This window comes from Thermobia domestica, chromosome 18 (assembly GCF_964235325.1).
Source record: "Thermobia domestica chromosome 18, izTheDome1.hap1.1, whole genome shotgun sequence".
Lineage (NCBI taxonomy): Eukaryota > Metazoa > Arthropoda > Insecta > Zygentoma > Lepismatidae > Thermobia > Thermobia domestica.
In genome coordinates, this window is record NC_137471.1 from 173,948,257 (window position 1) to 173,972,016 (window position 23,760).

The window sequence follows — 23,760 nt, forward strand, 5'->3', positions numbered from 1 at the left end:
CACCCTTGGTTCTGTAGGGCAGCCTGGAACAAATAAAGAAGAGTTAACATTACAGTCAAGGGGCGCTATAAATATATTAGGTATTTCTTTTGTTACCTAACCATAACGGCCTAGGGTCGTCTTCGGTAGAATAAAAAATGCTACGTGATATTCCATTCACGAAGGAGGAAAGGATGCTCTAAATATATTTCTTATTCATTTTGTCTGCCCTGCTTCTCAGAAACTATTATACTTTCTGTTGGAGGGTGCTGAAAAGAGAAGGGGGAAATAAAGCGTCCTGCCCCCTCATACATTTTAAATTTTGTGACGTGGTGTATTAATAATAATAATAATAATAATAATAATAATAATAATAATAATAATAATAATAATAATAATAATAAATAGGAATGTCTTTGGAGAGCCGAAATTATGTGACACGAATCATTACATGTAGAGCTTTAAGATAAGTGGTCATAGGGGAGGAAAAAACAGGATTTTTCTCTGTCTGACTCTCTAACGTTAAGATTATGTGCTGAAGGTAAGAAACATAATCATTCTACAATAGGTTGCTTTTACGTAGAATATCAATTACTTGAGTTCTCTTTCTTCGGGCAACTTTTATTATTCAAAACAATTTCAATTTAAGACAAATATTTATAGGGAAAATTAAACATTTAGTAGGGAAATCTGTTATCAAAATATCCAAACACGTAGATAAAAGACTATCTAGTGAGAAACATTGTGAAACTTTATAAAATTCTCCAAATTAGAATTAACATTTACTGAAAAACATTCGTTATGCATCAGTGAGCATGTAGTGAGCACTGTGCACAGGGGAAATAATTACGAAACTGTTTTGCAAACAAAAATTAGAGACACTAATGCAAATGCGACAACGAAATTTTCTCTCTTTTTTTGGTATTGTAATGAGTTTTACACATATGTTACAATTTGATTCTTTCCCACATAAAGAAAATAAATAAAATTACCATAGTGGTAAAAATGACAACGGAACTTCCCTGGGGATCGAACCCACTACCTTCCGCACACAGACTCCTTGCTTTAGCTAACTGAGCTACTTCTTTTCTTAGATGAACTGAAACTGTTCTACAGTAAAACGATTTTTCATTACGATTCTGCTAACAATTCGTCTTTTTTCATAGGTAATTTCCACTATTTGCTCTATCTATACGTTAATACTTAGCATAGATTCATATATTTGGAGTTCGCTGATAATGCATATAATAAGACATATTAGAAATATTTCGTTAAAATTTTCGTTTGTAGATCTAATCCACGTTTCTCACAATGACATAGATGTCGCTGCTTCGTGTTGAACTACAGAATTCCCTCGCGTTCTTGAAAATTTCCCACTTTAGCAGGGTTGGTAATTCTCGAGATTTCTGTCGATTTAATGTTTTTTGCTTCTAAATTGTTTATTTTAAGCTAATATCTAACACAAATTTAAAAACGGGTTTGTTATTAACCTGTTCTACTGGGGAAACCTTCCGAAATTTCGAACATATAAAGAAAACGGAGATATTTTCAAAAAACTTCAAAATAAAGAGACGCGTCATTTACTTTGCTCATAGTAGTACACACATTGCATTGCACAAATGCTGTACAAGATACTTCTGAGTTTTTCACAGTTATCCTACTTGGTACGAAACAGAATAAATCGGTTGTTCTGTATTTCTTTGTATCATTGTGCAACACGCGCAACAGACTGTGTTTCGTTGAGTTCCATTGCTTCTGTGCTAGAAATTATAATCTTTCACGGAATTACGTATTACGAGGAGGAAACATTTTAATGCAGCTTACTTCTGCCCAAATTGTATTCACATAAATTGTGGAAATCATTGTTATCATGTCAAGACCCACTTGTACTCCCGCTCATCATACATGATCTTTGCCGCCTGACTGTCGTTATAAACCTAATCTGGTTCAAAATTATTTTTTCCATTTTCACACACGTATAACTTGAACAGAAAGCCGTTCATTTGAAATCCATTACCATTAGCCTAGCAGATACGCCTGTGATACGTTAAAGACTTTATTTAAATTCTTCTCTCGAGAGTTTATTCTGTGTTGAGACAAAACAGATCAATCACACATGTATATCCCTCTGTCTTTCGAATTCGAAGTGTTCTTCTAACTTGAAAGATGTACTATTATTTTTGTTTGTTGAAATCTTGTACTTGATTGTTGTTCGTTTTCCTTATTCAACGTTTGATAAAATACTCGAAGGAATACTCCAGTTTCTTTGGAAGTCACCCTTGCACTGCCATTGCACTACATCTACTTGTACACTGATGGAATCTACGACTAAAAATAATGGACATTCTCTTTTACCCGATTTCGATGCGACATTTTGTTCTCGAGTATGGCTGCTGTTGCATTTTCTCGAAAATTTTCGGGTGGTCATAGCTCAGAGGCATTTTTACACTCAGGTTGGTCTATACTTTTTGTTTTGTCTTTTTACCAGGAATCACCTCCCGACGTTTGGTATATATATATATATATATATATATATATATATATATATATATATACCTTTCTATAGGTACCCTTTTGATAGACTTGTCCACCGCCTTCGTTAGTATCCCAGCACGGGCCTGCTGCGAACTTTTTTTCTATTTCCTTTTCTTGTTATTTTCATATTAATTTTGAATGTAAGTTTTGAAGACAAAATAAATTTGTTTTTTTCAAGATATTGAATTGCTTCTTTCAAGGACAATTGTTCCCTAAAAGTTATTTGATAAACGTAGAAAATCGATTAATTATATTAATATATTACAGAAAATAACATTCAGTACTTTTATTTTTCTTACTTTGCAAGTTTTGTAAATTTATAATTAGCATAATGTGGGAAATTCAAGAATAAAATGGGAATTTCTACGTCACGAGATGGGATTTTATAACGTTTGAGCCTTGCGTAACTGACTTGAACTCATAATCACAAACAATCTGTCACGAAGGACATACAATGGCGGTAATGGCGGTTATGTGCAATTATTGATAATGTGTGCGGAACCACGTATACCAAAAGTGCATTCGCGGACTATTTGTTAAGTCCCGTACTTCGAGGTCATATTTACAAGGAATTTTCAAATGAAAACGTACGAAACGTCGTAGAAATCAAACGTCATATGTTGAAATAGGAATATGTCAGTTTGAAATAAAGTACTGCGACATCTAAAGAGAGAATGAGTGTCCGGCTTGGTTGTGCCCATACGTGAGTGCCTCTCACATGATGCAGAAAAGAATCCGGCAATTATGTGTTCCTTCCAAGTCGAATTGATGTGCCAGTGCGTGCGAGGAAATCATGGCCTTCACAATGAAAAATCCGCCGATTGACGAGCAGCGAGGTATTATCCGATTTATGACTGGGGAAGGAGTTTAATCGGTTGATCTTCATCGCCGGATGGTGGCTGTATACGGGAGAGACTGTGTGTCCAACAAGTCAGTGAGAAAGTAGAGTGATTCTACTCCACGATAACGCTTGTCCATACGTCTCGTAGGTCACGTAAGGTGTACTGAACAAGTTGAAGTCGAAGCAGCTTGAGCATACGCCCTGCAGTTTGGACATGTCTCACTGCGACTTCCATTTGTTTGGTCCGCTAAAAAGACATATCAAAGGCAAGCGCTTGAACACGGACGACGAACTGAAGGACACTGGAGGACTGGCTGCTATCACAGCCACAGGAATTCTGGGAACAGGGAATCCTTCGGCTCGTAATACAGTGGGATAGTTGTGCTCAGGCGTCTGGTAATTACTTTTGAATAAAGACTTCCATTATACCCACAGTGTCATCTTTTACCTCCCATTTGAACACTCCTCGTATATCTGACTTAAATATAATAAAATGAATACATTCTTTTCATCGGGTCTAGTTAGAGAGAACGATGAGAAGCAAAACTTGGCTGCCATAATGGTTCCTTGTTCCATTTGTTGATAAGAACTGCTTCTTAACACTTATATAATGATCAAACATTTTTTTTTAAATCACAAACTTTTTTAATTCGGTAAATTTGTGTTGTTCTATCACAAGCTTGCATATTATTAGGTAAATCCACAGTGCTAATAATACTATCAAGCAAGCAGGTGGTAGCAACGATCCTGCAGACCCCTGGAGGAGGAGTGAACCTCGAAACTGTTTTGCACAGGGTTTGGGTTTTATTCCGGTGATGGGAAAACTTATTTTAGGAAGGGGCCAAAAGAAAAAAAAGGCTTTGTTGGTCCAATATTTAAAGAAAAACTACAATTATGCATTTTCTTAAAAAAAACTTCTTACAATACTAATCTCTATGATTGGAAGACTACAAAGTTGAAGTGTTAAATGAAATTTCTACAGCATTTCTACAAGTTTCTCACAATATTGATTAAAGTGAGATTCACGGATTTTCAGAAGTGAAGTTAAATTCTGGAGATCAGGAGTCATGTTGCGAACCTGATAGAACGCTTCAGCTGGTGGCATCTGGCCCGTGGGCCGTAGTTTGCCCATCATTGTTCTAGTCTACAGATGGAGAAAACAAAAGCGGTTCAGTCACCACTGTGCCAAGTTGCTGTATAATTAATATCAGCGCCAGACCTTAGCGATGTACTGGAAATTTTTGTTTATTTTTTTGTAATTTGTTGTTATGTCTGCACTCCTATTGATTGCGCTCTTGGATCATACAATCTTTTCATTCTTTAACTGTAGTGAGCAGAACGACTCGCGAAGCCCGGGCTGTATACCAATCAGAGAAAACTTTTGCTTTACATCTGATACATCGAAAGATTTCGAAATACGATTCGTTGAGCCGTCTTTTGAACGCACGCTTGAGAAAACGTCAAACACCAAAAGTTCACGAATAATATTGCCAAACTTTGTGACGTGTTGAATGATTTTTTTTTTTTTTTTTTTTTAGAAAAATACATCCTAAATAAGTCTAACGACACTGTATCCTCGTAAGATATTCTCCGTACAGAGAGGGAGACGACAGTGACAAAATTTCATGGATAGGAGTTGTCAACCGATCCGTCGCGTTCTATAGGGCGGAAAATCGGTATATTTAGGTGAATTAGACAATGTAGGCAGTGTTGTATATTACGAGGAGTGCTCAATAATTCCTGATATATAAGATCTTCAATTTTCACACATAGTCCCCTCCTACTATAATGCATGTCTTCCAACAGTGTTCTAGAGCATAAATACCAGTTTTTTTAATAACTTGACAGCTGTGCTGGAAGCCATTCTTCGACAGCCTGCATAAGATGCTCATCGTTGGCAAACTTTGTTCTTCGCGGGCACCCGGCTTCGGCAATAGCGGTGGAGGTAAGGCGATTTTTGTGAGTAGAAGCATCGTCTTGCAGCAGCAGGGCTTTCATGTGTAGCATCCCTCTAGGTTTTCCTTTGATTCTCTGCCTAACTTTTGGAATAATAGTCACTTGTAATTGTCTTTGGACCCTGGAGATACTCAATGAACAGTATGTCTTTACTACCTGCCTGCCTCCCAGAAAAAAATGTTGCCATAATCTTACCAGCTGATTACATTATCTTGAATTTCTTGAGGGGTGGGGATCATGGTGCCACCACTGCATGCTATGTTGATTGAACTCTGGACCGCAATGATGTACCCAGATTCCACACAACCATAAGAATACACAGGCAAATCATTTTAATGCACTCTCTCCACTGTTCGGACTTTTGCGCACTCGTGCTATGTGAAAGAAATTTTAAAGTTTACAAGAGAAGAAGAATCTTTGTCTTAGGAGAACGTCATATCAGTTTTCGTATTTCAAGGTAGCACTTTAAGATTCTGGTTGCAGATAGATTTACTGTGAAAAGAAAAGGAATATTTTAATTTTTCTAATGCTTTTCAGTACTACGTAAGGTGCTAGTCAAGGCAAGATTAACCTATCTGGGGGCCCGGAGCTAGAAAAAATATGTGGCCCCTGCTGACTTCACCTAATACATTTCTCTCAAAATACAGTAGGAAAGTTAATGAAATATGTTTGATATTTTTCGTCATATTTTATTTCATGATGATGATTGTATCTTCGTAATTCTTTTTAGAAAGCCAGTTGAGATTTAGATCAGATTGGAAGCCCATATCCACGTGGAGGCCCGGGGCTATAGACCCCCTAAACCCCCCCTTAATCCGGCCCTGGTGTTAGTGCATGTGCTTTCGTGTGCATTGCTTAAGCTGCTATCCCGATACTGGCATGTTCTCTAGTTTAAAACTAGAGAGGTTGAAACACTTCGTATCCGATTCTCAGAAATATATCGTCTATTTAGATTCATCCTGAGAGTTACTGAAATTGAAGACTTTGGAACAAAATTCAAGTCCAAAAATTAAAAGTGTAAAGGAGATAGCTTCTAAAGGGTTTCTCTTCATCCGATTTTCTTCAAACTTAGCACCTATATACTAGACCGAAAACAAACCGACACGTATTTTTTTTGTTTCTTTCGGAAAAAAGGTTAAGGGGGCCAAGGGACCCCTTTTGTAAAAAGGGTGCCCTTGATTAAAAAGGACACATTAAAGAAACGAAACTGTCGACGCAAGGATGACTTCAAAGAAGGAAATACAAGTTTTGTCGTTTTTGCGAGAAAAGGGTTGCGGGGGCAATGGGCCCCTTCTAAGTCACAAAGGACTCCGCACAATCCTAACGGAAATTGGATTTCGGTGGAATTGCTTAAAACCGTGATATGTTGTAGATATTGTGTTTCTAAGAACAAGTCTCAGTAGGCAAACCGTTTGGCCACCGTCATCACTGACTGTTTGGCCACCACAGGACCACTGTTTTGAAAACAGCCGAAGACAACGACATTCTAGATTTCGGTAAAATGACTGAAACCGTGATATGTTGTAGCTATTGTGATCCTGAGAAAAGTCTTAATGGGCGTAACCACCAATCACTGATCCTCTAGCCACTACAAGACCGCTTTTTTGAAAGCAGCCCAGCCGAAGATACTGATATTCTGGATTTCCGTCAAAATGACAGAAATTTTGATATGTTGTAGATATTGTTATCCTGAGAAAACGTCTGAATGGACAAAACCTCAAATCACTAATCGTTTGGTCACTACAGGGCTACTTTCTTACAAACAGCCGAGTACAATGATGTTCTGGATTTCGGTACGATTGAGTAAAACTAAGTTGTGTTGGAGATCTTCTCATCATGAGAAAAAGTCTTAATGGACACGACCATCGAATAATCGAGTTATGAGCGTTTGGCCACTACAGGTCCCGACTTTTTAAAACACCCGGGTATAACAATATTTTTGATCTCGGTGTAAATGAACGAAACTGATACATTGTAGATGTAGTGATTCTTTGAAAAATTGTCTAGGCTTTCCAGGGTTTTCCTTTTTCCCTCTAGATCAACATCTGAGTGTTGTCTATGCTTTAATGATGTTGGCCGCTACTCTACCCATTCCTTTTCCGGGTTGAGGGATAGGACATTTCAGGGTTTCAAAGAATTATACCAAAATTCCAGAGTATCCTTACCTTCTGCTGTTTTAAAAAAAATGTGGCCCGTAGTTGCCAAAGAGTCACCGATTGGTGGTTGTGTCCATTGAGACTATTTTGCAGGATCACAATGTCTACAATATGACAGTGTCATATCAATTAAACCGAAATCCAGAATACCGTTACCTTCTGGTTTTTAAAAAAGAAAAAGAAAACAAGTGGTCCTGTAGCTGCCAAACGGTCAGCGATGGATGGTTGTGCAAATTGAAACTTTTTCTCATTGTCAGAATATCTACAACATGTGACGGTTTCAAGCAATTCCACCGAAATCCAGAATAACGTTACCTTCTGCTGTTCTAAAAAAATGCCCCGTAGTGGCCAAACGGTCAATGATGGTGGTTGTGCGTATTAAGACTTTTCCTCAGGATCACAATTAGGGATGCGCACGATTCCAGACGTGTCTCGAATCTCTACTCGAATTCGACTCGAGATTCAAGTCGAGACACACTTTGTAAAATTCCAGACGAGTCGATACAAACGTATTTCTCGAATTTTCGAGTCGAGTCGAAACTGCTCGTAAAAATCTCGACTCGACTCGAATATCTTGAAAATCTTTCTATAATTTTGAATTCGAGTTGATCAGAAAGAACATTATGACCACCTACCTACTATCCATATAAACCCGTCCAGGCGATAGCAGAGGAATGCCTGCAAGTCAGACACACGTACGGTGCATGTAGTATGAGTGAGAGTGCTGATCGTGTGTAGAATTGGGAAAGCGCCCGATCTATCTGAGTTTGACCGAGGTCAGATCTGTAATAAGGTTGTAATGACCCGAAGACTCGGGACGATAATTTCGTAAACTGCAGGACTTGTCGAATGTTCGAGGAGTGCTGTGGTGAGTGTCATCAAAAATTGGCGAAACCAAGAGGAAACAACGTCCAAAGGTCGAGGGGTTGGGCGCCCCCACCTCTTTACAGATGTAGAAGGTCGCAGGCTGAACAGACTAGGAAAACAGGACAGACAGCGAACTGTGGTGGAACGAACATAAAACTTTAATACGGAGCAAAGTACAAGTGTGTCTGAACACACAGTGCGTCGAATACTCCTAACGATGGGCCTCAATCGACGATCCATCCATGAGCGAATGTTATCGCCTCGCCACGACATAGGCAGCTACGACTGAAATGAACACGTGACCATCGCCACTGGACCTTGGCGCAGTGGCAGAGTGTTGTATTGTCTGATGAATCCCAATACCTTTATTATGACAATGGAGGGTGGATACTGCGGGACGGAGAGAACCTAGCGTGGGCTTAATTATGCTCTACGGAACATTCACATGAGCATCCACGCTCTAGTGGAGCTTGAACAAGGCACCATGATGGCCGAGGAGTATCGCACACTGATTGCAGACTACGTACACCCCTTCATGACGACCATGTTTCCCAATGGTAGTGGCATTTTTGGACAAGATAATGCACCATGTCACAATGGTAGGAGTGTGATGAAATGGTTCGAGAAACACAAGGGCGAGTTCCAAGTGATGTGCTTGCAGACTCGTTGCCAGCCCAAAAATTTAGGGGGCGCCGGTAGAAGTTAGGGGGGCCGACCCAATCATATTATACTTTATCACCATATTATAGTTCATTTGCAAGCCTACCGTGAAAATTTTAGGGGGGGCAGCCAAAGTTTAGAGGGGCGCAACCCCCTAACCCCCGTGGATACGGACCTTTGTGCTAGGCCTCCCAACTAGCCGGATCTGCACCCAATCAAACACATCTGGTAGGTAATTTAACGTAACGTCAGAGCGCATTGCTCCCTCCCTAGAATTAACGGGAATTAGGTGACCTGTGTGTGCGCATATGGTGTCAACTCTCTCCAGCGACCTACAAGGATCATTGGGTCCATGCCAAGACGCGTCGCCGTTGTTATCCGTGCCAAAGGTGGACATACTGACGATTAGCTAGGTAGTCATAATGTTCTGGCTAATGTTTACGTATATTTCAACTAGTATATTTTGTCTGGAGTCGAAATTGGAGGCGTCTCCTCTCGAGTTCGGGGCCGAGTCGAGACAGAAACAGTCGAGACAGAAACAATTGAGACAGAAACAGTCAAGACAGAATCATTTTCGAGTCGAGACAATATTTTCTCGAGACAGACTTAAATCTCCACCCGACTCGACTCGTGCGCATCCCTAATCACGATATCTACAACATATCACAGTTTCAGTAATTTTCATCGAAATCCAAAATATCACTATCTTCGGGTGCTTTCGAAAAAGTGGCCTCGTAGTGGTCAAACTATCAGTGATTGGTAGTTGTGCCCATTAAGACTTTTTCTCGGAATCACCATAGCTACAACATATCACGGTTTCAGTCATTTTTACCGAAATCCAAAACGTCGTTCCCCAAATAGCAAAAATGACTTGCAACAAACTTGCAGCAGATTTGCAATTCAAGTCTGGCAAACTTGCAGCAGACTTGTGATGCAAGTCTGCAAGTTTAATGCAAACTTCCTAGTTGACGCTCTTTGAACATGCAACACGCCTGCAGTGCAAATGTATGGTAAGTTTGCAAAGCAAGTTTCTACTTGCACTGCCAGTGCACAGCAAGTTGGCAGCAAGCTAGTCCAGGTTTGACGCAAGTCTCAGGAAGTATATCACGTGCACTGCAAGTGCACAACAAGTTAGCAGCAAATTTGTGTAGGTTAAAAGCAAGTCTCTGCAAGGATACGACTTGCACTGCAAGTCCCTAAAGAGTCTACAGCAAGTTTGTAGTAAGTCTTCTGCAAGTATATACTTACATTTCAAGGCTACAGCAGGTTTTCTTCAAGTGAGTGTAGTAAGTCTTCTGCAGGTATATACTTGTATTGCAAGTCTACTGCAAGTGTGTGGAACTTAGCATAGCAAGGACTTTACTTCTTCTGCAAGTCTTCTGCTAGTAATAGCACATTGAAGGATGCATTAGCGAGTACAGCTTGCACGTTCATTGCAGAAGAAAAGTGCATTATTTTGCTATAATACAAATATACCACTTGGCGAGACCAAGTGATGTACTTGTAAAAGAAATAGTAAAACATGCATTTTTCTTCGACAATGGAAAGTCTAGGCCGCGAGCTCATCTCGCCACTGCCTGCTAACTTACACATGACTTATGGAAGTGAAACGCTTGCAGAAGGTACTGCATGCAAACTTACACTCATACAAAAATCCAATTGATATCAAAGAAAATGACAATATGGCCTAAAATTCTGCAACAGCAAAATGTGACAAAATAATCTAAAAATTCTTTTGCTGTAACCGTGAAAAATAAAGTTATTATTTGTATCTGCATTGTGGTTCATTAAAACAGTTTTAACATTTGTGTAAGCTTCCTGATTATTGCAGTTATAATCCAACCACATGGAATTCCTCGACAAAACTATAACTAAACGCTAGTGCGTAAACCTTGATCTTCTGAGAATGGATGCATCAATAAGACTCTAGAATACCTCCCCCTTTTTTTATACCTTTGATATCAATTGAGAAAGCTCACCCTAGACTTACGTTACAGCAAGAAATACTTTTTTAACTTAATAGCACACGTCGGAGGGTGAAAACTGGAATGCTTTCCGGTGATTTTAGCTCTTTTCATGTCTATTTAAAAATATTTCGACTTTTATAGGCTCGTGTTCATATTCTAAAGGAAATTAAATAAAAACATAAAAGAAATTAATACTTCAATATTATAAGGAAAGCATTCTAAATAATATAAATGAACAACACCTAATTTAGTTTCATTAATTATATTTTGCCCTTGTTAGTTAACTTTTTTTTCGTCCATGGGCTAAATATGTAATACAAAATTTGCTTTTCAAAGTACTACGTTAATTCTTCCACTTGTTCCCCACCAACTGCAGCTGCTTCCTCTTTTTGCTGCTTCTCCTTACTGAAATATAAAAGGAAATGCAAACCATCAATTTTTTATATTATAAATTCATTACATATTTCATTAAATTAATTTTAAAGTAGTTTTCGCTTTATTAATTCCACAATGTCTGTAATCAAGGTGTCTACTGGAGTTTACTTTTATGTTTCGAGTGTTCTACTAGAAGTACTGCCTACTACGATATATTGTCCACCCACGCAGCTTGTGCAATATCTTCATCACTATCTCAGCGTTTTACCTTATATCTTAAATCTTATATAAGTAGTATCTATCAACGCTATCCCGAATCTAATATATTATATACAAACTAAACCTTTTTTCTTTCTCTGGCTAGATATTTTTTCTCTAAATTCTAGTGATTTGTTTGAGAAGTGAGTGATTAAACACTGTGATTGTTTCCAATAACTGAGACTTAGAACGTGTAATTGTTTAAAGGAATGAGACATTCAGTACACAGTTTAGGTTTCTTGAGGGTTAATAAACACTGGCATCTTTTGTACCTTCTACGTCTGCTGTCCCATTGCATCGGCGGTAAAGACGTTGAATCCGCTCCCTGAGGTACTCGGTTCAATAGAGTTGTTTACTGTACTGCTACAGGTTATAAATGGATATGGAGAGGCTGAGTTTGGTGTAGAGACTGAGATCTTAAGAATCCGAATGAGGGAAATAAGCGCGAATGAACAGAATGAGTCAGTGTGAGCAAAATGAACCAGAATGAGTCCCTGTGTGTCCTTTTCAGGGATTTTAATAATTTCTTTGTGGTGGACAACACTGTCGCGTGTTATCTTCGTCACCTATTGTTACTTCTCCGAGTCTTGTATTCTTGAAATGTTCAGTTTAAGAAACCTAAACGTGACTTCATGAATGTCCAGTCAGCTTACTATATTCTTTGTCTTCAAACAATCACCTATTCTCAAGTGTGTTTCCGTTTCATTCTTACAAATTGATAGAAGAGGTCCTGTTTGTTACTTTTGTTTCTAAATTCAATTCTAAATAAGACACCTGTATGACCATCTTGTACTTCAGTACTACACTCCGACTTCATCATCTTTCTGAATCTAGCTGGTACACTCGAGGACAAAACTTGGGTCCTCGACAATATTTTAAACAGATTTACTGGGTATCTAATCAGCCCTCGAGCCATTCAACGAATCAGCTTAAAGAAGCGAAACGCATAACTTTTACTACAAAGCAGAAGTACGTATTACCCTTATATGATATTTGACAATTATTAAAGATTTATTTAAGTGTGTAATAAAGGGCTGCATTATAGTGGCATTTGCGTTATAATACATGGATCTATCATTCGCTGACGCGATTAAGAAATCTATTAAATATCCAGTCTAGTTTCCTTTTACGAAACTCAAAATCTACTTTTCATTTACAAACCCATCAATTATAAAATTGCATACTACTTACAGCCTAATCAACCTAGTTTTAGCTTGGTGCAGCCAATCGCCTGTGTTTTCTTTCACTTTCTCATCAGTAGTACTAATGTACACTTTCTTACACGCATGTCAAAACAGAAATAATTAATTTTATAAAATTGTATTTGAGTATACACAGCAATGCAAGACACTGGTAAGGACGAAGTTTTATGAACAAGTCTACATCAATATATTCACATTTTTTCGTAAGGACAGAAAGATCTGCAATTATTTATTCATATTGTAAAAAGCAGCTTGGACATGGAGTTAATTCCATTCTTTGTTTTTCTCATTTTAAATGAAAAATACAAGGTAAACACCACGGACATTGCTGCAGAGTTTACAAACTGTAAACTATAGCGCGAAAAAAAATATATATATAAAATTTATTCATACAATATGTAGTTCTATTGGCTGTGAGAATTAAAATCTAAATTCTTACAAACAACTATGCAAAACAAGTTTAAAAATAAAATAAAAATTAAAAAAAAACTTTCGAAGGGAAAAGCGTGGAGAGCATTATCATTAGTATATAAATATTTATTATTTGATTTATATGAGAGCGCCTCCCACGATTCTATCTTTCAAAGAAAGATCAAATTTGAAATTCTAAAAGCGAGAAAAACTCGCAAGTTTTTTCTCGAATTTCGATAATCGGACCTTCTTTTATATATATATATATATATATATATATATATATATATATATATATATATATATATATATATAGATTTTTCTCTCAAATTCGTATTTTCGAGTTAGAAGCGGATGTGTTTACGTCTTCGTTAGTGACAATATTGAAGCGCCCCTAAAGGCAAACAAAGCCTCGAATCAAGGTAAGTTACCGGATCATTGTTGTACATGGGAGAAAGCACTTCCCAACCCTAACGTCACCGCAGGCGACAAGCGAATATTTCAGCAGTAAATTAGCCTCGAAAACTTATTTAAACGGCAACAGACAACTTCTAAGAGCCAAAGGTCGTCTTACGTATAAAGTAACAAAAAAGAATAGGAAAAATGTAAACTTCCAACGACACATTTTGTTGAAAGAAACTCGGACTCGTCTTACAGGTTTGTCATTTGTTAAAAATTACGACTAAAAAATCAGGCCCGATATTGATAGCTACACAAATTTGCAGAGATTTCCACATTTCTGGTAAACAGACAATATATAGGTAAAACTGAAAAATGTCTTCCTTCTGGTGAGTAAAGCGCAATCCTATATAAATATTTTAAAACTACATTTAATATTTTTAAGGAACCTCTTTTCATACTAGGGTTAAGTCATAAGTCATGACAACTATTTCAATATTTATTTAAAATAGAATCACGATAAACAGCTGCCTAATTCAATAATTCGAATGTAGCGTCAAAAATCACCGATGTTCCAAAGTTAATTTACTCCCAGCAATTATTTCAGTTTCTTTCAGCAACACCTACCTGACATCTTAATGAAGAATTGCTATGTTGGTGTCTTGGTGCAATATACGATGTGGGTGATAGCATAACAAAGTTGCAAAATCTTTCAAAAATTTTAAAATGCATATTATTTATAGCTTACTGAACTCACCTTTTAAAATCTTAGACATATTCACAAACTAAACTTGAAAGAATGTATTTCTACCTCTTGGGCATCTACGGGTCAGGCCGGGATAAGGGAAGGGAAGGATGTGGACAGGCAGAGTCCCAGAATCTACCATCCAATCATTCGTCTGCTGGAAGTAAAGACATAAGGGGAAACCTCATCAGGTAGTCCGATCGGAGCAGTGAGATTTATAGGTATCAGTATAAAGAAAATTTTATATAAAGTACTTACGTAATACAATATTCCCAATTTGTGTCCCAATGAACGCTTTCTTATCCAATTTCTTCGTCGATCTCCCACTTAACGTGAACATCTGGGCCAATTCATCATGTAAGAGGCGTCGGAGCATATTATTGATGAGCGTCTTCTCATCACGACCACCAGTACTGATTAACATTTAAACCTGAAAAAATGCAGATATTTAATGATTCTATTTTTCACAATAAGCAACTACAAGCTTACATATTACATGTAAGAGACTAAAGTTGTCTTATTAAGAACTATCTTTTTCCTCTAAAACGTGTTTTTCCCACTCACGTTAAACAAAAGTGGCTATTACAAATTAAAACATAGAGAGTATAAGCTTGCAAAGAAGGCTGTTCCTATTCACATAAACGATTTCATGCGTGGCGCATTGTGATTTTCTATTTTGTTCATTCCTGCAACAATTTCACTGTTGAATTATTTGCTAATCACGAATCAGTCAACTGATTTTAACAATGGAGAATATGGAAAATAAATAGAACCCTTTACATGGTTATGAGCTTCCTTCTCTGAAATTTTGAACCAAGTTAAAAAAAATACAGAGAGGTTTCTGTCATCTATTCGTAGAGCCATCTGGTATATAAGCTCTCTCTTTTTTGGTGCAGAAATAAAATCATTACGAGTGAAGGCCATCAGCAGAAACTGAAAATCGGAGATAGTTCCTTGCCCTTTTCAAGCAACAGTAAAGGAACTGGAGCTCGGTAATGTAATAAAAATTTTCAATAGAGCTTATTTCCGAATAAGCTTCTGCAGGTTTTGCAAGCATGCAACAGAAGCAGCTAGATCAATAACCTATTTAAGAAAGACTATACAGAGATTTCAACTATTAGTTATCTTTTCACTTTTCTAGTAAACTAAAAATATCTACAGAAATAAAATATCGTATTTGCCTAAAAATAAGCATGATCCAATTCTATTCGTAAAAATCTAGTACGCAGCTTACATGACATGACCAAACTTTCAAACAATCATCATCATCATAATATACAATACTTATGTCAACAATATGGTGCTTGTTGCTCATGATATCACTAGCATCTACCAAAGAAAGATAGAAGTATTCCATAATGTATTAGGCACTAATAAATTTGATTGGATAATTCCCACGTGCCAATCTTTGCCCTTCTGTTTTTCAAGCTATAGAGGAAACTGTCGAACTCAAAAAAATCTTGAGTTTACTAACCCCCGTCTCTCCTCAATGATGCACTTAGGAAATGTCTACGTGGAACTATATAAAAACTTTTAAAAAAATCAGGATGACTATAAACGTAATTAGAACTCACAACCTAGCGAATGATTACCCAACGCTCCACACCTTCTAAAATTAACTTTCAATCGATTCCGTCGACTGTTTAAGGCTAACATTGCTTCAAAAAGAAATTAAGCGAAATGAAACGAAATATTTAGTTTAGCTCCCCATGGTTGTGCCAGCTTAGGGTGAAGGAGACGACAAAGGATTTATGAAAGAAATGGTGGAATGAGAAAGTAGAAGGAAATGGGAAAGCCCCGATAAATCCCACGAGCACGACGTTGGCAGGGGCTGCGATCGAACACGGATCCTTGAAACTAGAAGTGAGCACTCTACTACTGAGCCACCATGCGCAACTGGTTCGAACAGGCCCACGTAAACAGTACCTTGAGGAATACGGTTTACCATACAGCATTAGATGGGAAGCACATAATGTATGTGCCAAGTAGTTTCAAACTGTATGAGAGAACGAAATATCGGGGAGGTTCCCCATGACTTCTATCAGTGAATAAAAAAACAGATCAAAGAAAGTAGCATTCACTACAAGCTAGAAAGGTATAACCTATAAATATAAAATAAAAAGTAACGCCTGACATATCGATGAACAGGTGAATACCTGTAGAATTAGGATCTCAGAGTAAACTCCAACTACAATATAATATGCACACAGCTACATTCAAAGAAAAATGTTGCTTACCAATTTCAATCTGAATTTAGAGTTGTCCTTCAACTGTTGTTCAAACTTATGGAAGTCTTCCAATGTTTTCAACGGTAGCACGCCCAAAGAAGCAAAATGGTCGTCATTCTCGTCTTCTTCTGATACATCCTTACTGCCTAGAATATTATTCACCTTTTTATCCAGATTGTTTACACTGTTTGATAAATCTATCATCCACTGTTGTAGAATACTCCACTGTCGATTCGAAAACGATTCATGTACTGCAACAGGTAATTTCATTTACGTCAGTGTAAAGTTGAATAAATTGTAACGTTCACAAAGCGTATACATTCCGTGAAATTATATGAGCTACCACTACCCTTTTCCTTTTTAGATTTCTAAGGTATATATATACTGTATATATAGAATAATCTTAGTTTACAATAAAAGTTACACCAGCAACAAAAAGCTTGGTGAATGTAATTACGTTGAGAAAAAAGGGAACTAACAATAAAGAGAATGTATACAACTTTTTATAGAGTGGAATTTATGTGGTTGAGAAGTGGATCGATTGGCTGCGCAGATGGCAGCACATCGGACGTATGCTCGAAGGTCCCAGGTTTGATCCCCGGTTCATCACGTAACTTACACTCCTTAAAAAAATAATTTGCACCTACAGGGATTTGGCATATCAAAATCGGAAGGCTAACCGTTATTACGAGAAAAAAAACATTATGGCTCTTATTCACCCACATTTTACCACGCCTATTTTAATGGAGCTGACAGGAAAATGGCTTAACCATCCGAGTGACAACAGCTAATAAATATACTGTAGCCAGGCAAACACAATTGGGCCCTTCAGAAATATGTCAGCCAAACTTGCCCGTTAGAGATTACCAATTAAGGGTCGAATTCGACCAACTGAAGTCCAGCAGAATTCCCCAACACAATGTAACAGTTCAATTTTTACACTATACGAAAAACAAACAAACGTTCTTTGGTTGACCCAGCATAATATGTAATGTGTTCTGTTGAGATTTAGCCACTGTATGTGTTTTAAATCTCCAAGTTACAGAGAGAAACACTAAACCTGAGTGACAGAGTGATGGCCATATTAGATTTAGTTGACATCTTGGTTTTGCCACACCTGGGAACTTGAAGACATATCAAGAAGTCATTCGGCCCAACTAAAGATTACAAATCAAAGATCAGCTCCGACAATTTTTTTTCCCACATCTCCTCTGGTCCCAATATATAAATAATTGAGATAGTAATAATAAATTGAATAAAAATTCTCTAGTCCTTTACGCATACAATCCTTAGGGAAAGGGGAAGGTCAAGGATCGTGAGATGCAGCAGCCATGGCCTTATAAAAGGTACTATTTTGGCATTTGCCTGGTGGCACTGAGAAACTAGGAAAACTTCAGTCAAGACGGCTGCCCGGAGCAAGCTTGGTGCCCACGCTCAACCTACCGAACGATGTTTGGGAACCAGACACACTATCCCTACATCATCAGCTGAGTAGTAGTAATAATGAAAGAGATCAGGCTATATAACTTTAAATACGAATGAAACGAACTTTTAATAAGAATGAAAGTAACAAATCGATTATCAGTATCAGGAATGCCATCGAATTGATGGCGGAAAGACAGGGTCACCCTATGCGACAAAATAGATGAAAACTTGTAACTAATACACAGGGTTTGCCCAAGTGGGCGCAGCCCGAAAAAACCCGGTGGATTCTTTCGGGTTGGGCCCACCTGAAAAAACCCACTTTAAAACCCACCTGGGTTTTTGACCTGTTTGTTAGTATATTATTGGTACAACTAAGGTGATCACATTGTAAGTGATTTTCATCAGATTTTAGACCTTCCTTGGGCGAATTAGAGGCTTTCACGTTAAGGTATACAATAACCTTCAACATAAGACCTTTATAAAATTTTTGAATGCACTAAATGATGTTTTTTCCAAACTTACCTTAACTTGAGATAGTTATACAACAAATTAATGTATGGGTTATGCTTATAGCCTATTTGAAGTAAAATAAGCGATTTTGTACTTTCAAAAATATTTTCCGTGAATAGTATGCTCGTCGACTTGGCGACACCGAGGGACATTATCACTCATACGTTTGACGGGTTTACGGTCATAGGTGCCGGTACTATTAGTACACATGTAAATACATTAGTAAAACTACTAGTATTATTTCTTACTTTTGATGTAAAACACAAGTTTGTTCAACTAAAATTTGGTTCTCCAACAATAACAGTTTAGTTAAGTCATTTGTTGCTACTCTTCAAATAAGCATTCTGTAGAATCAACACCAGCAATAGCGTAAAAATTCTTGTCAAATTTAAGAAGCTTAATGCTCGGGGTTTCGAAGACTATGTACCGCTTACTATTTCAAGTGCTGAGTTCAAATTTCCGTACTAATGGAAGTTTTGATGTACACGCCGTGAAAGAAGTGCTCGGGAAATTAAACGCAGAAGGATCGGAAATGAATACTTCAACAATAAAACTATTTATTTTACGCTTAAGCCTGCCATACGTCCCATAAAAAACGGGACAGTACCGTTTTTGGGCCCGAGTGTCTCGCGTCCCCGTAAATTTAGTCGTGAGAGGAAATGTCCTGTATTTTAACTCCGTTCCATTTCTGCTATCAATATCAGCTTATTCGAAAAGTGAAAAAAAAAAATTCTGACTGGCTGGAAATCCTGTAATTAGTGAATGAACAGTGGGCTGTTGCAGGTAACAGTTTCGAGGAAGTTATTACACCACCCTAATAGCAGGCGAAATCCGACTTGATAGCGAGCGAAATTTGCAATGCTACTTTTTCCATTGCATTTAATGGAAACTCGGATAATTTCCGGAACATTAAAAAAAAAAAAAAAGATACCAAGGTAAAATATCAAAATGGCGGCCATTTTTTCAAAACAGCGAGTATCCATGGTACGAAGCGCAATTTTCAGTCTTTTAAGTTGAAATTTCGATGGTAAAAGCACGAGTTACGCTAAATTTGCTGTACAGATTTTCTCGGCAATCGAATGTAAAATTTCAAAATGGCGGCATTTTTTCAAAAGAGCACTAAGTAGAAAATTGTTGCAAGTTATGACAATGACAATCTTGAAATATAAATCACATTTTAACACTTTTAGCCCAAAGACATTGAAAAATTTCGAGAAAAAACAACTAAACCCGAAAAAAAACATATGGGCCCAGGTGGGTTGGGCTTTTTCAAAAAAGCCCGGGTTTTTTCAATCCTGCTAATACATAGCATATTATTTATTTATTTAAACAGATGTGTAAACAGATGTGACAAGAGTTATTGTAGCTAAAAAAAAAAAAAAAACTCACTATGATTATTTTCCCTGTATTTTGGAAAATACAAATAGTTCACCTTTTGCTGGACCTCGTTCAATATCTGTTAGATTTAGCAAACGCGGTGTCGTTCTTAAATATTAGCACGTACCGCTCGGAAACTTTCCACAATCCAACGATGCTGTAACATTCCGCTAAGTAATTCCATCATCACTTATGAAAGAAATACAACTTCACGTATTATTAAGCATACAAACGACAAATTCTCCATTTCGCACGGTAATTTTCTCAAAAATTTGACTAAAATTAACACACGCCCCCTTTCCTGGTTTCCTATGGTGACTCGATCATCTTGTGCCTCTGTTTGCCCTCGGGTAATTTGGAAGCGGATCCATGGTTCCCAAACAAATTACGAGCTTCAGTTAGCTTAGTTCGGGGGAGGTTTTAGAACACTGGTCCTCTCACGTGAGTCAGATTCACTGCTTTCTGTAGAAAAATCAATACTTAATCCACACGCACTATTGCCGAGCGAGTGAAAGCGCGTTTGGAGCCCCGCAGGGTACGTTGCTTCTACGTTTATTTTAACTCAATGAAGAAGGAGTGTGTTCTAGAACCTTGCTCCTCGTCCCAGAGCAAGCAGGATGGGCAAGGGGGGCTTCGGCACTTTTGTGGCAATATATGTCGGTGTTCCGGGCAAGCGGTTAATACACTTATGTCGTTTGGGGGATAAGGAGTGTCATATTATAAAGTTTTTGGAGCGCCATGGTGTGTTAAAACGTAAAATCAACTATGTGACGTGTGGAAAAGAAGTAAAAATTCAAAACAAACGAATTTCTCCTCGCAGCGGACCATTTGTATCCGGGAAACCAGTGAAGCCATTTTGAAAGTAAGAATTATTACAATTATTTGTTTTTGAAGATGAAAATTATTGCGGATGTCTTATGTATTTTTCCACTATCCTTGTTTATGCGTATGCCCCCGTCGCTGACGCGCCTGCTCCCTACGGACGCACCCCTCGGTCCCCCTGCTGCGTTCTTGCCCTGACTCGGATAGATAGCATTCGTGCTTTTAGTGGCCACCTAGCACAAATTAGTTCATGGTTTATGCATTAGCTCCTCGTTTAGTGCATGCTCTGCAAGAAGAAATCAGAAAACGCAATAAATATGTGAAAATTTGGTAGAGCCGTCTGCTCGAGTAATGCCGCATTTTTGCACAGTGAAACTGGAGGGGCGTTCCTAGACTTCTCCATTATTTTGGATTAACTTTAGTTACTCCCCTCCGTTTTGACAAGACATCTGCAAAATTTGTAGGAGAAATGAGGTAAGGAATGGTAATTTCGAGTTCTTACTACTGCTACTACTACTAGTACTAACCCTACTACTACTACTACTACCATGGTAATGAATTTAAAGAACACAACGAGCGTTGCGGGGCTACTAACCCACCTTCGTTCGCTCGGCAATATTCTGTGAATTAAGTAGGCTATTGAAGTTTTTCGTAGGTTTGATAGATCAGGGATACATCTAAAAGGTAATAGTACTCTGTGAATTAAGTATTTCGATTTTTTGATAGTGGAGGGGAATAGTTAAAATTAAGCCATTATTTGCAATTACCGTCGTTATCTCTCCCCCGTTCTCGATTTTAATGGAGTGGAAATAAGGATCAAAAAGCTACAATTACATAAGTATTCAATTAACTATCAATGTACACAAGGGCAAGGTTCTAGATTACTGCTCCCCCTTCCCATTGAGCAGTAATAAAGACAGAAAACAACGTGCCCTGCGGGACTCTAACCCGCCTTCACTCGCTAACGCTCGCTCGGCAATAGCCTACTGTATAAGTTAAATGTATAAACTTTAGTACAGAAAAATCCTACCCAGCTACTAATCTACATGGGGGACCAGTAATCTAGAACCCTCCCGTACACAAGTAAACTTCACATCAAATCTTCACTTGCAGTAGCACACACTCTGTGAATTATGTATTTCGATTTTTTTTCTAGGTTTGATAGTGGAGGAGAATAATTAAAGTTGAGCCATTATTTGCAATTACCATCGGTATCTCTCCCCCGTTCTCGATTTTAATGGAGTGGAAATCAGGATCAAAAAGCTACAATTACATAAGTATTCAATTAACTATCAATGTACACAAGGGTATTATGCAATTAAACTTCACAGCAAATCTTGACTGCAGTAGCACGAAATTGCAGTAGCACAGTATTTAAACATCAGTTCGAACACAATTCACATTGCGGCCAATGTTACAAAACATATTTTTACATTGGTTTTATTAACCAATATATAGTAACATCGAATGATAGAGATGGACCAGTGATAAGTTATTTTGAATTTTTTTTTTTTTTTTTTTGTCCTGACTGTCCAGTTCATAGTAACAACTGAAAATAGACAGTAGGAATTACGGCTCATATCAGATAATTAAGATATGCGTGTGTGTTTTTACGCATATAAAGACATATTCTGCTGTACAAACTGATTAATTTTGTATGCCATTTACAAACCCATCATTCACTGTATACGAAAATACACTCAGTATATTTTTCTCAACAACTTAGTCAAACATTACACGTTTAAAATATAAATTATCTCTACATCTGGATACTTACGTAATTATCTTAATTATTCACTTCTACCTTCACTTAGCACCTGTACAAATGGCGACCTGGCGGGCAGATTTCTAAGATTAGATTTTGTGCCACCTCTTGGTAGAAACTAGAACTGATACATTTGCTACAAAGTTCCATCAAACCTCCGAGGCTAGTAAAATGTAGCAAGTGAAAATCAAATTACGACATTTGCGGGTAACTCTTTCAAAAAGCCTGCAGCAGGTGTACAGTGCACGGAAAGTCTAGCAAGTTAAAATCAAATATAATGAAAGACTTGCTGCAAACCAACATGCTATTAGGGTATATGCCTTTTTGTTGATGTCCTGGACATAGTCTTCCATCTGAGGTATCTATCTATGGTGTGTCTTAAGTATTAACAGTTTTGGAGATTCTAAGACGATTGTCGTTAACAGCGATGGAAGTAAGTGTGAATTACTGTGAAATCTGGAGCGCTTCTTAGGAGCCAGAATTACTATAGTTTCGGTTTTAGCAGCATTGGATTTCTGTTGACGTTTATTGCACCACAGAACAAACGTGTGTATTATTTGTTGTAAGGCTTTGTTTACTTAGTGAATAATAAGGCAAATTGCAAGAAAAGCTGTATCATCAGCGTATGGATATAACAATAGTTTGTGGGGGAAGAGGCATGTCAACAACATAAAGTAGATATAAAGAGGGTGAAAGTAAAGAGCCTTAGATATGCCTGAGTGCATAAATATTGTTTGATATGACTGTTGATTAATGTATTCGTAAGTTCGGTGGCCAAACAAGAAATTGTAAACAAAACGGATATATGCGATTAGAAGGCAAAAATGTAGCAGTTTTGAAAGCAAATCCTAACGCTACACGTCAAAAAATGCCTTCTCTAAATTAAAGAGTACCAGACAGGATGACTTGGTGGTATTATACTGCTTATGGTTGCAGTTGAGGAGATGCAGAACCTGATCGTTGATGCTAATTTGTCGGCGGGAGCCTGCTTGATGGTGTGGTAAAGATGGTAATGAGAAAGATGAACATAAAGTCATTTGACGATATTTTTTTTCCTAAAATTTTGGTGAAGATTCTGTTGAGCTGTATTGGACGGTATTCTTGATTTTAAAAAAACAAGAGAAATTTGGCTGATTTCTAAGATTGAGCAGTATTGGTGGACTTTGTCTTACATGTCGATAGATGTTATTGATTTCAGGGTCATTATAACATTTATGATAGATGACATTAGTCATTTGCGTGGTAGAAATGAAGGTAGTGAGTGCTTTGTGAGTAGGTATAT

The 23,760-nt window shown here is 37.6% G+C and overlaps 1 long non-coding RNA gene across 2 annotated transcripts; it reads right to left on the minus strand.

Moving 5' to 3' along the window:
• Positions 1 to 11,215: 11,215 nt before the first annotated feature.
• LOC145674920 (uncharacterized) lies at positions 11,216 to 22,876 on the minus strand. Of its 2 annotated transcripts, none has more exons than XR_014129073.1 (4): positions 22,491 to 22,876; positions 16,589 to 16,830; positions 14,610 to 14,781; positions 11,216 to 11,366 (listed from the first exon to the last, which is right to left on the minus strand). It is a non-coding gene; the product is annotated as an uncharacterized LOC145674920 (long non-coding RNA). The 2 variants fall into 2 exon arrangements; XR_014129072.1 differs by having other exon boundaries at positions 22,491 to 22,802.
• Between the last annotated feature and the right edge of the window lie 884 nt (positions 22,877 to 23,760).